The sequence below is a fragment of the Mesoplodon densirostris genome, chromosome 1 (genome assembly GCF_025265405.1).
Source record: "Mesoplodon densirostris isolate mMesDen1 chromosome 1, mMesDen1 primary haplotype, whole genome shotgun sequence".
Lineage (NCBI taxonomy): Eukaryota > Metazoa > Chordata > Mammalia > Artiodactyla > Ziphiidae > Mesoplodon > Mesoplodon densirostris.
In genome coordinates, this window is record NC_082661.1 from 179357456 (window position 1) to 179373284 (window position 15829).

The 15829-nt window shown below is 53.2% G+C and overlaps 1 protein-coding gene across 1 annotated transcript in view; it reads right to left on the minus strand.

The window, feature by feature from the left end:
- Positions 1–15829, minus strand: part of COL13A1 (collagen type XIII alpha 1 chain) — a 148498-nt gene that overhangs the window by 110770 nt on the left and 21899 nt on the right. The gene's annotated exons all lie outside the window — the stretch shown is intronic.

Below are 15829 nucleotides of genomic sequence, written 5' to 3' on the forward strand. Positions count from 1 at the left end.
CTCCAGCCAAAAAGCTCTCAGTCTCGCCTGGCTTCTCTCTTTCTCTCCCCGCCGCAGGCAGCCCAGCAGCAAGGCCTGCCAATGTCACCTCCAAAACATAGCCCAAGCCTCTCCACTTTTCCCATCTCCTCTGTCACCACTGCCTGGACACCCACAGCAGGATCTTCTCTCCCTACCTCAGCACCCTGCCTCTATAGTCCATTCTCTATCAACGCCAAGAAGAAGGTAACTTGTACTCTGAGTGTGTGGCTCCCCTTTTAAAACCCTCCATTGGCTTCCTGGTTCACTAATGATGAAATTTACAAACCCCACAGGCCAGAGTCATGCAAGGCACCTCAGGGCTGCCGGCACGACCTCTCTCCCTTTCACTCACTCCATCAGGCCACTCTGACCTTCTTTCTCTTCTTCAGTCACACCAAGCTCATTTCTACCTCAGGGCCTTTGCACATGCTGTTCCTGCCGACTGGAATGCTCACACCCCATCCTCTGAATTAATCAGTCAATTAATTAATTAGTTAATTTAATAGACACTTTTATAGTGCTTTGTTCTATGCCAGGCTTAGTCTAAGCACTTTTCAAGTTCTGAATAATTTGTTAACTCTTCACAAGGCAGGGTCCCTCTTGTCAGTTCAAATGTCATCTTCTCATGGGGGCCTTCCCTGACCCACCTTCAAACAGATACCATTGCCCCCTCCCCACCAGGCTCCATGGAAAATAGGTTTTTGATTCATTTTCATCATAATAATCAATGGATATTTTCTTATTTATTTCTTTATATTAGCTCTCTCTTTTAGACTGGAAGCCCCAGGAGGACAAGGCCTGTCAGTCAACTTGACCCTTATATCCCTAGAGCCTAGCACAGTGCCTGCCCCTGAGAATGAATGAATGAAGGGGTCACCTGCCCCAGAGAGGCTTCTAAGACCATCACACTCTCTAAACGCCACAGCTGGCACGTACACATTGCAGGATGTAAGTGTTGAAATGATTCTTGTGGACACTGCTTAGGGCCCAATCAGGAGATGAGCTTCTAGAAGGCGGAGACAAGATCTTGCTTGTCTTTGTGTAAATTATGAAAATAGCAACTGGTATGTTTGCAGCAAATGGCAATTCACTTTAGAGCTTTCAAAGGAGCTGCATACACATGCACTCACTGAGAGACTCACTCAGTGAGACTGTCATAGTTCCATTTTATAGATGCGGGAGCCGAGGCCCAGAGAGTCAGGGCTACACCGTGTTCACAAGAGCCAGGACTCAGTGCAGATCTGAGGCCTTTACAAATGTTGTATCCACCTGAGTGCCCAGTGCTCTGTATACAGCAGGGGCTCAGTGGAGATTTCTGCATTTGCTGCAGCCAACAGGCAGCTGTTCAAACAGATTCCTCTGGAAGGGCTGGTCCCAGGGCAATGGTGTTTCAGAGGCTCAGGAGGAGAGGCAATGTGGGCAGTCAAAAGAGTACTGGGTGGGGGCTTCCCTGGTGGCACAGTGGTTGAGAGTCCACCTGCCGATGCAGGGGACGCGGGTTCGTGCCCCGGTCTGGGAAGATCCCACATGCCACAGAGCGGCTGGGCCCGTGAGCCATGGCTGCTGAGCGTGTGCGTCTGGAGCCTGTGCTCCACAATGGGAGAGGCCACAGCAGTGAGAGGCCCATGTACAGCAAAAAAAAAAAAAAAAAAAAAAGAGTACTGGGTGGGTGTTCAGGAGAGGTGAGTGACAGCAGCTCAGTACCATTTAGTAGGCACCTCCCCTGTGCCCGGCACTATGCCGAGGGCTTTACCTACATCTCAGTGCCCACAGCAGTGCAATGAGATAGATGGTGTCATTATCCCCATTTTACAGATGAGAAAGCTGAGGCTCAGAGAGGTTAAGTCACTTGCCCAGTAACTGTAACACAGTCAAATCCTGGAACTCAGCCAGCAGACAATCCCACCACTCATTAGTCCAGATGCTTCCACACATGGCTGAAGGAACCTCCTGCCTTCTCTGGGTCTTAGACTCTGTCTATAAAGCCCGACTTCAAACTAGATCCTGTCTAGGCCTGTCCAGCTCTGACACGAGTCTGGGAGGGATGAGAGCAGGATGTGTGGCCCCTTGCAACATGAGGAAAGGGCTGCCTGGATGCCCCGGAGCAGGGGCAGACCTTGCCTTGCCCAGGACTTGGTGGATGGAGTGCCCAGGGGCAACCAGTCCACAGGGCCCTGGTCTCCTTTGCTGGCTGGATGAAAAGGACTGGGTCATACAGGAATGGAGAAGGGCTGGGGGATCTTGGAGCTTCCCAAGACCAAGAGAGTGACTCATCATATCCACAGGGGTTGTCAAGGTGGGCAAATGCTGTGAGTACATCCAGCCCTACCACACAGCTGCTAAAATGAACATCAGAAATGGGTCCCAGCCTGAGCTTCCTTTGGGTAATAACATCTCATTGTCCCTTCTCCGTATGTCTCTTTCTTTCTTTCTTTCCTTTTTTTTAAGCAGAATCTTTGAGTTGTTGTTCTATAGAAAGATGATCCTACTGCCTTAGGTGTCCATCCTACAAGGAGATGGGCAGAGAGGATGGAGAAGAAGTGAGAGTCAAGGCTGATTTCTAATTCTCAAGGAACCTACTGCCCTCCACAGAGGCAAGAAGGGTGAGTGACACATGCCCCGGGGGAGGAGTCGAGAAGACTGGATCTGACTTCATCCCTGGAAATAGTCGTGTGGTGGGTGGTGGCTTCAGGGGCCAATCAGCTTTAGGAACATGACAGCATCTTTTGTTCTGGCAGGAAGGACAGGCTGTCTAATGGACAGATGAATCCGGAACCAGATACCCAGCTTGGCGGGAGCTCCTGGCCTCAGGACACATTATGGTGTTGGCCGACACTGGCCACCGGGCTATTTTACAGTCCTTCGCCTTGCCTCAGTTTCCATAAAAGTTCTCTCTCCCTGTGGCCCCAGGTGTGCCTCTGGGGACCCGTTTGGAGGACAAGACATGGCGGAGAGAGTGCGGCCACTCCCCATCTGGCTGCGTAGATTGGGGCAAGTTCCTTTCTTCCTCCTAGAGCCGCATTTTCCCCAACTACAAAGTGAACAGGTTGGACGACACCGGTGGATTTTGAGTCCTGCTCCTTCCTAGAGCATCGAGCTACCTGGAGGGGTCACCAGTGGGACACACCGATCCCACCTGTGGGGCTCTGTTCCTGTGTTTACATGACAGGTGAAGTTTGGATCGCAGGGAAGGTTCCTTCAAAGAAAGGGTTTGCCGCTGCCTCCCTGCCCGAGGTGGCCTCTGACGATGTCCCTTTGGTGTCGAGGTCTGGATTTGGCGGCTGTAAGGAGGAGATGTGCCCCCCTCCGTCCTTGCAGGAATCCCCTCTTCCGTACCTGGTCAGGATCCAGAATTAGGCCGATCTCACCCCATACCTTACAGGCTCTTCACTCCCCTCGCTCAATGCCCAGCTGGCCCTCCTGTTCCTTCCTCAGCTAAGTTGGGGAGCACTTGGCAGATGCCAGGATTATACTTGTAAGAGTTGGGAGCCAGATTCTTCTAGAGTTAAACAGACTTTCCAGAGTCAAGGGCACATGATTTCAAAAGAATAACATGATAGAGATTAAAAAAACAAAAAAACAAAACTCCGTGAACTTCCAGCGTTGTTTCTCAGAGTCAGCGTCCATTCAGTCCAGTGAGTCATCTGCCCTTCCTCATCCCCACTCCCCGAGGTAAAAGCAGAACATCATGTTCCGGTCAACACCTCTGGGCACCAATCAGCAAAGAGCGAAGCAGCCGGGGTGATGCTGTCAAGTACTGGGAACTATAGCGACACGGAGACCCACCGATCGGAGCCAGTGCCGGCGCCATGACTGGGTGAGGCCATGGCAATGGCCCTGCGGCCACAGTGTCCAGACTCACGAGTGCCTGAGGGAGAGGAAGGGCTCATTCAAGGAGGACAGGCACCAGCTTCTAAGCCTGAAGGGCCACGAAGAGAACATTCCGGCCGCCGAAGCCCTCGGGCCCTAGGTGTCTGGGAGGGAACCTGGAGGCACGGCTGGGACAGCCCCCCACGCCAACATGCTGGGAGCCCACGGCCCCCTGCTCTGTCCATGCTGCCCCCCGAGGTCTGGGAGCTGCCCCGGCCTCCTCACCGTGCGCCAGGCGGCCCCGTGGCTGTGCGCAGAGCTGTGTGGAGAGCTGGCGTCCACTCAGACACCCACGCCTGCTGGGCCCGCTCCCACAGCTCCACGCCAGGCGGTCATGCATTTCCTCCCCACTCGGGCTGGCTGAAGCGGCAGGCCGCACTGCTGGAGCCCTCTGCCCGCTCGACCCTCATTCCAGCCCCCACGAGCCTCCCCAGGGTCTCCACCAGGCGGAGGCGTTCTCCTGCCAAGGGCTGCGGTGCCAGGGGCACCAGACCAGCCGCCCCCGGTTCCTCTCGCTGCACCCCCCGCCCACGGGAGACATTCCCACTCCAGTGTCCTGAGGCCTGCCACACCTGCCACATACTCGCCGACGGCAAAGGCCAGAGGGGCCGGGAAGGAGCGCCAGGCTGCAGAGGAGTTCGCGAAGCGAGCTGGAAAGAACGAGCAGGCAGGCCCAGGGCCAGCCCTTCTGCCACTCAGCCACTGCAGAGCCAGACGCTTTTGGAATCCTCTCCTCTCTCCCTCCCCTACTCCCACCGACCTCTGCCACACCCCCTCGTGCAGAGCTGGGGGGCTCTCCTGCTTCTCACCGAGGAGCCCGGTGCAGCTGAGCTACTGGGTCTCTTCTGACCCCCCTGGGCTAGGGCCTTAGGTACAAATGCCAGCTGTGCAGGCCACCGTCAACAGCATCGGTCCCCGCCCTGCTTGTGGCCCACCTCACAGAGGTGACCCCAAGACTGCAGCTGGACTGCCTCACGCAGAGCACCCACCTGCCCCCCACTGCAGGGCTGCCCCCACCGGAGCCCTTGGTCTCTGCAGCAGCTGCTGCTTTACCTGTGCATCCCTTCACCTGGACTGTGAGCCCCTCTGAGTCTCCTGAGGACAGGGCATGGCACAGAGCCAGTGTTTGTTGAGGGAGTGAGTGAGTGAAAGTGACAGAGACAGAGGGAGGGAGAGCGAGTCTGCATTCTGACACTGCTCTGGTTTGCTCCGGGTCAGACTTCTTGGGTTAAAATAATTCCGGCTCCAGCACACGCTAGTTCTGTGAGCTTGGCCACATTACATAACCTCTCTGGGCCTCGGTCTTCTCATTTGTACAAAGGAGATAATAATAGTAACTGCCACATAAAGTAATTATGAGGATTAAATGAGATAATGTGATGAAGCGCTTATAACAGAGCCTGGCACAGAGTAAGCCCTCCATACATGTTGTTGTCATTATTAATTAATGTTCTCCAGCCTTATCTGACACCACCTCCCTGGACAAGCATTATGGCCATTGCCAAGTCCTCAGTTTGCTCTCAGGGAGCACTCTGGTGGCTGGAGGATGTACACTAGAAGCAAGTAACTTCTGACGTTTCAGGGCTTGTTTCAGGATCCAACCCTGCCACTTCCTAACCCTGTATCCTTGAGCGGAGTGCTCTGAGCTTCAGAGTCCTCATCTAGAAAACACGGTCATGTGAGTCTTAACCTCAGAGAGAGGCTGGGAGGAAGAAGTGAGGTGTACGAGGTACGAAGTGGGCAGTCAGACTAGCTGCTGTCAGAGACCATCCAAGCCACCTTGATGGTGGACAGCAACCTGCCGGGGAGTAGTTGAGAGGCTGGCTGGGCTGTGACAAGGAGTGGGGCTCCAGCAAGGGCGTGCACGGCCGGGTGGCTCCAGGAAGAACTGAGGGATGTGTCCACATGTCCAGCGTGCCCTACCTTCTAGCCTCTCGTAAGGGCCATGGCCCTTCCGGTTTACTGCCCCTTTCCTGCAAAGCAGCACCCGGCATTCCTTCAGCATCACTGTGGTAGAAACTTCTCTTGGGACAGTTAAGTGGCCTTTCCGACGCTCGAAAGCAAGGCATAGAGAGCTGGGGTTCCCCCTGAGGGCTCCCACCCCACCACAAATGCTGCCATCACCTCTTTGGGGGCAGGCATGCAGCTCACCCGCTTCGCATCCTGCAACGCAGAGCCCCGTGTCCTGTATAAAGGTATCCAGAATTTAAGTCAGTGTTGGAATGACTTAGCCACCAGCAGGGCAGGGAGGGAAGCGGGAGGGAGCGAGCACCTTCTGTGGCTTCAACCACTTTCCCGTGTTGCCTTCAGTGCGTGACGTGCATTCTCTTCCAGGACCTCACATGGCCGGATGCAACTGGGCAAAAGCCTTTTCCACTCATCATCATCATCATCATCATCATCATCATCATCATGGCAACTGACAATCATTAAGGGCCCAGTATGTGTCAGGCCCCATGTTGAGTCCAATAAGGTGGGTACTATCATTATTCCCATTTTATCTGAGGTCAAGAGAGTAACTCATCCTCAGTCCCACGACTAATAGGGGTAGAATGGGATTTCTGGGACTTGACCCCGGGGATGCTGGAATTCAGAGCCCACACCTCTAGGCGCTGGGTTAGCCTGATTCTCGGGGGCAGGTCAACTGGGAACCACGGCTACTGAAGCCGGGCAATTGCTTCTCCCTACAGACAGCACAGCCCTGCCCAGGGTCATCCTCCTGTAACGGGGAAGACAGAGATATGAAAACAGATCCTGGGACTTCCCTGGTGGCACAGCAGTTAAGAATCCACCTGCCAATGCAGGGGACACGGGTTCGAGCCCTGGTCTGGGAAGATCCCACATGTCACGCAGCAACAAAGCCCATGTGCCACAACTACTGAGCCTGCACTCTAGAGCCTGCAAGCCACAACTACTGAGCCCGTGTGCCACAACTACTGAAACTTGTGTGCTTAAGAGCCCAACAAGAGAAGCCACCTCAATGAGAAGTCCGCACACAGCAACGAAGACCCAACGCAGCCAAAATAAACAAAATAAATAAATAAATAAATAAATTTTAAAATATGCCTCTTATTAAAAAAAAAAGGCAAATCCTGACAAAGACTCTGGATAATAGATACATAACATTTCATTGAATATTCATCTCTATCAGGTGGGCCCTAGTGCCTTCAATTTATAGTGGTGGAGACCAATGCTCAGAAAAGATAAGGACCTTGCAGGGCTGTCAGCCCTCAATGCCTGGATGCTCCCAGGGCCACCAGCTGTGCCTGGGAGAGTCACGGGAGACGTCTCAGAGGTGGTGACACTGAGGAAGGGAAAGGGGGCAGCACAGCAACCAGGGGGGATTGGGTGCTAGAGTCCAGCTGAATAAGGCTTGGCCCCCTAGACATGGGTCCTGGTAGGGCTGGCACTATTGCTGCCAGAGGTGGCAAAGGCCCCACACGTGGGACTTAAGCTCCAAGCAGTGGCACATCCTCGTTGGTGGAGAATGCCAATTAGGTATTACAGAGTCAGGCCCAAAGCTTCCTTCAACATCTTCTAATCCAACAGTATCTTCTAATCAACCTTATGATTAAAAATGTTTTATCTTGAGGGCTTCCCTGGTGGTGCAGTGGTTAAGAGTCCGCCTGCCGATGCAGGGGATACGGGTTCGTGCCCCGGTCTGGGAGGATCCCATATGCCGCGGAGCGGCTGGGCCCGTGAGCCATGGCCGCTGGGCCTGCGCATCCGGAGCCTGTGCTCCGCAACGGGAGAGGCCACAACAGTGAGAGGCCCGCATACCGCAAAAAGAAAAAAAAAAAAAAATGTTTTATCTTGAAATGTTGTAGATATTCAAAAAGGTTTAACATGATGTGTTATTGAGTAATAAAAAGGAATGACATACCGGCACACGCTACAACATGGGTGAACCTTGAGAACATTACACTAGATCCAAAGCAAAGAAAATCGGTTAGTGGCTCCCTGGGGCTGGGAAGGTTGGGGTCATGGAGGATGACTGCTAAAGGGTATGGGGTTTCTTTCTGAGGTGATAAAAATGTTCTAAAATTGACTCTGGTGAGGGTTGCACATCTCTGAATATACTAGAAACCACTGAACTGTATACTTTAGATAGATGAATTGTATAGGTGAATTATATCTTTAAAAAGGTTTACAAAAAAATATAATGAACCTGGCATACCCACCATCCAGCTTAATAGTTACCAATACAGCCAACCCCCCGGGACCCCAGTCTCTACCTTCTCCCCACCCCCCACTGAGTTTGATGTTCATCACTCCTCTCCCATGCATTTCTTTACATACTGATTACTTATGCATATACTCCCTGAGCAATGCATGGTGTTGTTTTATATGTCTCTAATTTTACATAAATGGATTATATTGTAAATATTCTCATTTGCTTTTTCCCTCAATAGGATGAGATTCATCTATGGCAGTGCTTGGTCTGGAGGTCAAGTTCATCCGTGCTCACCGTGTAAAAGGTATTTCACTGATGAAAGTACTGCAATTTGTGTCTCCACTCTGCTACTGACAAACGTTTAGGTTTTCTTTTCCTTTTGTCAGTAGCACACACAGTATGTGGACACCCTTCCCTCTCTTAAGCACGTGGGAGTGTTTCTCTAGGATGTGGCTGGGAGGGGGGCAGTTTTCCACACTTGACCAGATTCTGCCAAATTGTTCTTCAAAGGTGTTGAGCTCTCTTTGCCAGCGAGGAAACTGAGGCCCAGAGAGAGGGCAGTGACCTGCTCAGAGTCCTCAGGGTCTGGGACCGTTTCCCAGTCCAGGGCCCTTCCGGGCGCAGCACACTGCCTGTCCGGAACCCTCCATTTCCTTATTTTTATTTTCTCTACAAATCTCTGCGACCACCCGGGTGGGTGTTATCAGAGCCGATCTAGGAGAAACACATTATCAGTGCTGTCCAGGAGGGCTGGGGATCTGGAAGTGCTTTCCAGAGGAAATGGGGAAGAAATTAACTTTAGGGAATTCCCCAGGCGGCTCTAAAACTCCAAGCTGACGTCCTTGAGAGGAGAGGCGCTTCCAGGGGCAGATGGGGGCAGTGTTTTCTTTGGGGGCAGCACCTAGCCCCCAGCTCTATGGCCCTTCCCATGCCTGTTCCCTGATCCTCCCTTTTCCATGAGGGCTGGGGGCTTCCTTACAGTCAGGTGCCCTCTCCAAAGGCAACAGCCAGCTCCTCTTCTGGGGCAAGCTGGGGCTGAAATGGGCCATAAAGGCTCCAGGACGTGCCTTCATTTGGAGCCCAGGGTGCAAACTTTATTGACTAGTTGTCTGATTTCTAAACCACAAGGTCCCCGCTCTGGTTTGACTGTGGCTCCCTTCACCTACAGCCTCTCCATCCAAATGTCATCAGATGACCAGCAGCGTGGGTGTCACCAGGGAGCCTGCTGGGCATGCAGAAGGGAGAATGGCAGGAGGGAGACTTGGGGGGTGGGCAGATGACATTAGGGATTTGGGCCTTTATACTGAGGGTGATAGAAAGCACTGAAGTGCTTTAACTAGGGTTATGCATTAAGTTTAAAAAGACCATTCTGGGCCTTCCCTGGTGGCGCAGTGGTTGGGAGTCCGCCTGCCGATGCAGGGGACACGGGTTCGTGCCCCGGTCCGGGAGGGTCCCGCGTGCCACGGAGCGGCTGGGCCCGTGAGCCATGGCCGCTGGGCCTGTGCGTCCGGAGCCTGTGCTCCGCGGCAGGAGAGGCCACAACAGAGGCCCGCGTACCGCAAAAAACAAAAAACAAAAAAAAAACCATTTTGGCTTCGGGGTGAAGGGGTATTGGAGGAGGCCAGTTAGGGGCTATTGCAGCGAGTAAGGTGAGAGATGGTGGCAGCCTGACAAGGGTGATGGTCGTGGAGATGGAGGGAATCGGTGGAGTGGGATCCTGAGACTCAGTGGTGAAGGGGATGGGAGGGAAACGGTGGTGTCCAGGCTGATGCCCAGGTTCCAGCCCAGGTGGGCTGATGGCACCATTCCCCAGGACTGGGAATATTGGGAAAGGGCCAGGTGTGGGGGAAAGACACTGACTTCAGCCACGTGCCTTTTGAGGATGGGTGGCCTGTAACCCACCCAGGGGGAGACGTCAAGAAGGCTGCCTGGTAGGGTTTGCAGGCAGGGAAGGTTCTCCCTGGCTGGAAACCCACAAAGGCTCCTTTCACTACGTAAGTGCCTCACTCTGAGGTTTGCTGTCAAGCACATGTAGAACCTACATCAAATCATTAATGATGATGGCCAAGGAGAAAGCTTCGCAGGTATATACATCTAGGTCTGTTTTCACTTCTCATTTGAAGACAAATTACTTGTCCCAGTCTGTGGTTTTGCCTGGATTATACACTGAGCACACACCAGGCATTATGTTAACACAGTAACCAAACAGCAGAACTACGTTGGGAGAGAAGGACAGAAGGAACTGTGCGGGGATGCTGTAGCAGGCCTGGAGGGGTGAAGAGTTCATCAGGTAGAAACAGAGAACAAAGATACCAGAACAGCATGAGTGGGTGAGAACAGGTAAGACACTAGTGTACAGGCAGGGCGGGTGAGCAGCCCAATTTTACTGAAGGAAAAGGAGTACAGCACGGTGGAATATTGGTCAGAGACTAAGCTAGAGAGATAAGGTGGGCTTATCATTGGGGTAGGGGGTGTATATAAGCACTAGGGAGCCATGGATGCTTTCTGAGCAGAGGAGTGGAACTGATGGAGCATAGGAGGTGCGGGAGAAGGGGACCCTGATACTGCCACAATGGGTTGGAGCCTGAGCGTCTGGGAGGTCAGATGGGTCTGCAAAGGACTGCAAAGTCAGGAGAAGGAGGTGGGACAGGGGAGGGGGGAACAAAGCTGACACAGCATGTGAAAGCAGAACAAGGGAGAGTCTGAATTGAATAGGAGGGTCTCTTCCCAGACTGGTCCTCAGGGATGTGTTTTAAGGAATAGCCAAGAATGACTCAGAATTAACCCAGCAATTATTTACACGTAAAGCAGTGTTTCTGAGGTACCTGAAAACAGTATTTATTTCTTTAGTTTAAACGTCCTCCCTAAAATAACCACCAGCCCTGCAATCCTTTTCTTCACCAATGGCACCAAAGGATACTTTGGTCTGAATTCTCCCTTTTCTGTGTTAGGCAAGTCTGAAATAAGGAGACCCACAAAGAAAGCGGGGCTACTGCAGCCCAGTTTGGGAAGGAAGCTCTGGCCATAGGCTCTGCCCTTGTAAACACCATGAGACTGTTGGGGGTGAAATCCGGTGCCAGGACAAACAGGGCCAGGCTAGACAAAGGAAGGACTTCAGGACATGTGGACACCAGCTCTCACCACCTACGGAAAATAACCAAGCCCGAGAGGCAGTTCCAACCTCAACACAAATAGTAGCGCATGAGAAAATAAAGCTCTGTTCACAGACTTTGCTGCTGGAAGGGGTTTCTCTGCCCTCTAAGCCATCCTTCACGTCATTGCTAGTTATTGCTCTAGAATATGAATTGGACCAGGTCACACTGCCGCTTCCCCAAACCTCACTGACACCACGTCATCTCCTGTGGGGTAACAAAGCCAGGGCACAGGCATAGCAGCACATAACTCCTATCATATCAGACATCATTAAGCAATTGCCACATTTTCTGATGAGCCTGGCTGCAGCCACAGAATCTAACTCAGCAAAGCCTTGCAGGCAGCCATTGCCAAAAAACTACCTCCCTCAGGATGACAACCGCTTGCCCCCCACCGAACAGAGAAAGCCAGGTCTCCTCAGCCCGTCCCTTTGCTGTCTTTTTCCACCCATATTTTCCATCACTACTTCTATGCTCCAACTTTCTTCAACTGCTTGCCATTCCTAAACAGACCTGCCTTTTTCTCACTCTCTGAGCCTCTGTCCGTGTCGTGATTCAGCCTGGAATGCCCTCTATGCAGAGTTCCTCGGTATCTGTTCTCCCACCTCCCATAACAATAAAGTTGTATCTGGGCATACAGCCGCCCAGCAAAAAACACTGCCTGGCCTCCCTTGGACCTGGGGTGTAACCATGTGCTAAGTGCTGGTCAATGGGCTATAAGCAGAAGTGATGCATGTTTTATTTTTTTTTCCAAGTTTTGCTCTTAAGGGTTTGGGCATATACTCCCCTGGGCCCCTTCCCTTTTACAGTGGCCATTTGATGGTGAGAAGAGAGCAGCTGTCAGGGGCCCCGAGATGGAAGCCACATGACGAAGATGGCAGGGCCAGTCTCCCAGCCTGGACCACTGTCCTCTGGCCTGCTAAGGAAGAGACCTCCCCCTCTACCTTGTTGGAATCGCTGTGTTTGGCGGGGGTGGTGGGTGGGGTGGGGTGCCTCTGGTTTTGGGGGCAGCTGAGTCTATAACTATACACCTTCCCACCTGCTTCCTGTTCCTTACAGCCACCCTCCAGTGCCACCACCTCAGTGAAGCCTTCCCAGAGTCCCAGGCTCCTCTGGGATCCCTCGCACTTCGTGCACACCTCACGTTGGCAGTCCTAAACCACAGGATGCCTACTGCCTCTCCCACTAGCCTGGCTGAAGGCATCTTCTCTCCCCTCCATCCATCCTGTGGACCAGTGCTGGGATGGCACTCATGCTCAAACCTGACCATATCACCCCCTTGCCTTCGCTCTTGCAGTCCAGACCTCTGGCTTGGTGGTCGGCACATGACTCTGGCCTATTCTTCGCCTTAGAGATGAGGCCCAGCTTGTGAAGGGAGCTGCTCCAGCGGCTCAGCTGGTCACAGCTCCCTGTGTGTGTGCAACCACGGACCGTCCTGCCTGTTGCCCGCCCTGCCCAGCCCCAGCGTGGCGGGCCTGAAGTAGCTGCTTCCTTGCCGGCTGGAGCCTATATTGTCCTGCTCCTCGGTTGTTACTGAGAACAGGGACAGAGGATGGGGAGTTTCCCTGATCTGTGCATTCTTCTCAAGTGGCCTAGAAAGTCCCACAGCCTGTATATGTCTTCCCAAGGCCCTTCTCCTGTCCCACCAGGCCATACGCTTTGCAAATGGCCCACACCTATTCCTCTGAACTTCTGGCCACTGTGACCCTTCTAACAAGGCCTGACCTTTGGCATCCCATCCCAGGGCTGCAGGCCCAACCCTCCCTTGGCAAACAGTGCATGCAGCCCAGAAGCAGGATGCAGCCAGATCTCAGCTAGTAGGTGGCTATTTTGGGACAGGGAGGATCCTGGGAGGATACTGGTGAGGTCAGAGTAGGAAGGGAAAGAGGCGGGTTTTCTGCCCACGATTATGTGTCCCAAGCCTTCTGGATGCTGCCCAGGGGCCCGAGGCTGCCACAAGGAAGAACACACCCACCACAGGGCTCCAGCCTTGGCCCGGCTGGCTGCAGAGGAAAACTGGGGGCAGGCACAGGTCTGGGGCTCTAGGTTCCAAATCCAGTGGTCACAGTGGGATGGAAGAGTGTGTGTTTATTTGTTGTGTCCTAACAGCAAGTGATTTCAGCATCAGGCAAGAGTCAGAGCCGTCTCGGAGGGGGAGAGGCGTCAGAAGCCAACCAGAGGTCAGATGGAGAACACTGGAAAGCTTCCAATCACCCAGGAATGATTATTGATGATAATTTATTGAACATTCATTGAGCATCTACTATGTGTGGAGCACAATATTAGGTGCTGGCCAGAAAAAAAGTGAATAATGCTTTGCGGCACTTTACAATTGTGTAAGTCCTTCTGCAAGCATCAGGAGCCTTAAAATGGTTCATAAAGTGGTTTATAAACTCTGACCCTAAGGAAATAATCGGAGATGCATGATTCACGTCCAAGGATGAGAGTGGTGTTTTACTGATTTTGGGGACCACGGACATTTCAGAATGCCAGAACTCCACTGTGCCTGTTTCCAGCATTCCAGGGAAGGTCATCCATCAATGTCAAGTGCTCAGTACTGTGCCTGGCACAGAGTGGGTGCCCAGTGAGGGGCAGGGGCAGTAACCGCTGTTACTCAGCACAGGTTGGCAGCCACGTGGCCTAGGCCTTAGTGTGGAGGAGGTACCTTTACCATGGGGTGCGAAGTCTCAGGTTGGGCAGAGGGGGCAGGTTCAGGGACCCAGCAGGACTCAGCCCATCCTAGGAGATGCATTTTACTCTGTAGTTCTGCTGTCTGAGACGACTCTGTGCAGCCCTCCAGTCCTCCCTTGCTGACTCTGCAAAAAGCTGGGAGAGCATCTTACTCTCCTTCTGATTTTGCCTCAGTTTGGGGACTTTATATTCTCCTGGTGTTGCTCACCTGGCTCTGAGCTCTATACTTCGGGCCAAACTGCCCTCTGGGGAATTCTCCAACACTCGGGACACCCCTCGCACGTTCCCCTGCTCACTCTCCTCCCATCTCCTGGCCCACTCAGTCCCTGCTGGTGGCCTTTCCCACAGAGGACCAGTGTCAAGCCCTTCTTCCCCCCCAGCACCTCCAAGCATCCTTCCTCTCCACCACCTCCGAGCTGCTCAGGCTGCTCCACAGCTTCCTCCTCACCATCCAAGAGCTGGAGCACTCTTCCAGTCCTCCCTCCCTCCTGCCACATCCCTTCCTAGCTCTCAGCCTCCCAGGACCATCCGACTCAGACTCTCCCAAGCACAAAATGGAGACCTATTGGTAGGCCCCCACTTTAATGGAGGCAGGACATGAGAAACCCAGTCAGGCGAGGAAGGGAGAAGGACAAGCCTGTGTGCCCGTAAATGTGCCCCCGACACCAGGACACAGTGTTTGATAAGGATTTCAGTGCATCTTTAAGGTGCAAGAGGAATCGAGGAGAAAACCAAAAAATAACAGTAGTGCTCACTAGGAATCAGGGAAGTACTAAGTACTCTCTATGAGGACCTCACTGAACCTCTGCCATATACCTGCAAGGCGGGTATTATCCTCATTTCTCAGACCAGGCCACTGGGGCAGAGAGAGGTGAAATAACTCTCTGAAGGTCACACAGCTGGTAAATGTCAGAGCTGGAATTCAAACCTATATCTTCCATGGTTCCAAGTCTCCTGCCCTTCACCAGCATTCTATACTTCAAGCAAGAACTGCAACGGACCAAGAGCTACGAGGATGACAGACACGGTGGTTTGAACGCGGCTGCCCCGCAAACCTCGATGCACACGGTTGCTCTGCCCAGGCCCCGTCAACACACCCTCACCTTCATCTCATCTCATTAATCCTGGCATTCTTTCCCCAAAAGCTATCCCAGATCCCAGGGCTCAATCTCTGGGACCCCAAGGGAGGGAGGGAGCTTCCCAGGGCTTCTGGACACCCTTTTAATTAACCCAGATGACCCTCTTCTGCCTGAGGCCAGCTGAATCCCGTCGCGGTCTCACCAGCTCCCGTGGCACCTGAACTGTGACTCCCAACTGTGACTCAGCCCACTCACTCTCCAGTGAATGTGGTCCCTCCATTTCCCACGTGTTCGGCATCTGTCGGCCTCTCGTCCCTGGCTTGGGGACCCTGAGTGGGGGCTCCTAGGGCTCCTCGGCCCCTGTGTCCAGTGGAGTGTCCTGCCTCAGCGGGCATCCAGGGCCACACTCTGAGCTGGCAGCGGCCTGGAGCAGGGCAAACCCTCGGCGGTTCCTTGAGAGTGGTACCTTTCCCCACACCCTGTTTCAGCTTCCTCCCTCAGCCCCAAAGGGGTGCAACCCATTCCCATGACTCATGGCAACGGGCGAAACTTGCCCAACTTGCCCATCTGTCATTCTTGTAGCTTAATAACGATGGTGGGTAACTTAGAAGACTATGACTTGTCAATACTACTAACTGCAGACAATGCAGTTAAACCTCTGTGCTTGGGACCCAGGCCACAGCTGGGACTGAATGAGCAGATGTGGTAAGGAGGGGGCCACACAGCACAGGGGAAGAGCACTGGAACACGTCCTCGGTAGGGAGCTGCCCATACAGGGTAGGAAACGGCAAAGGCAGACTCGGAATCCACACTGGACTGGTCAGCTTGATCACACCACATCA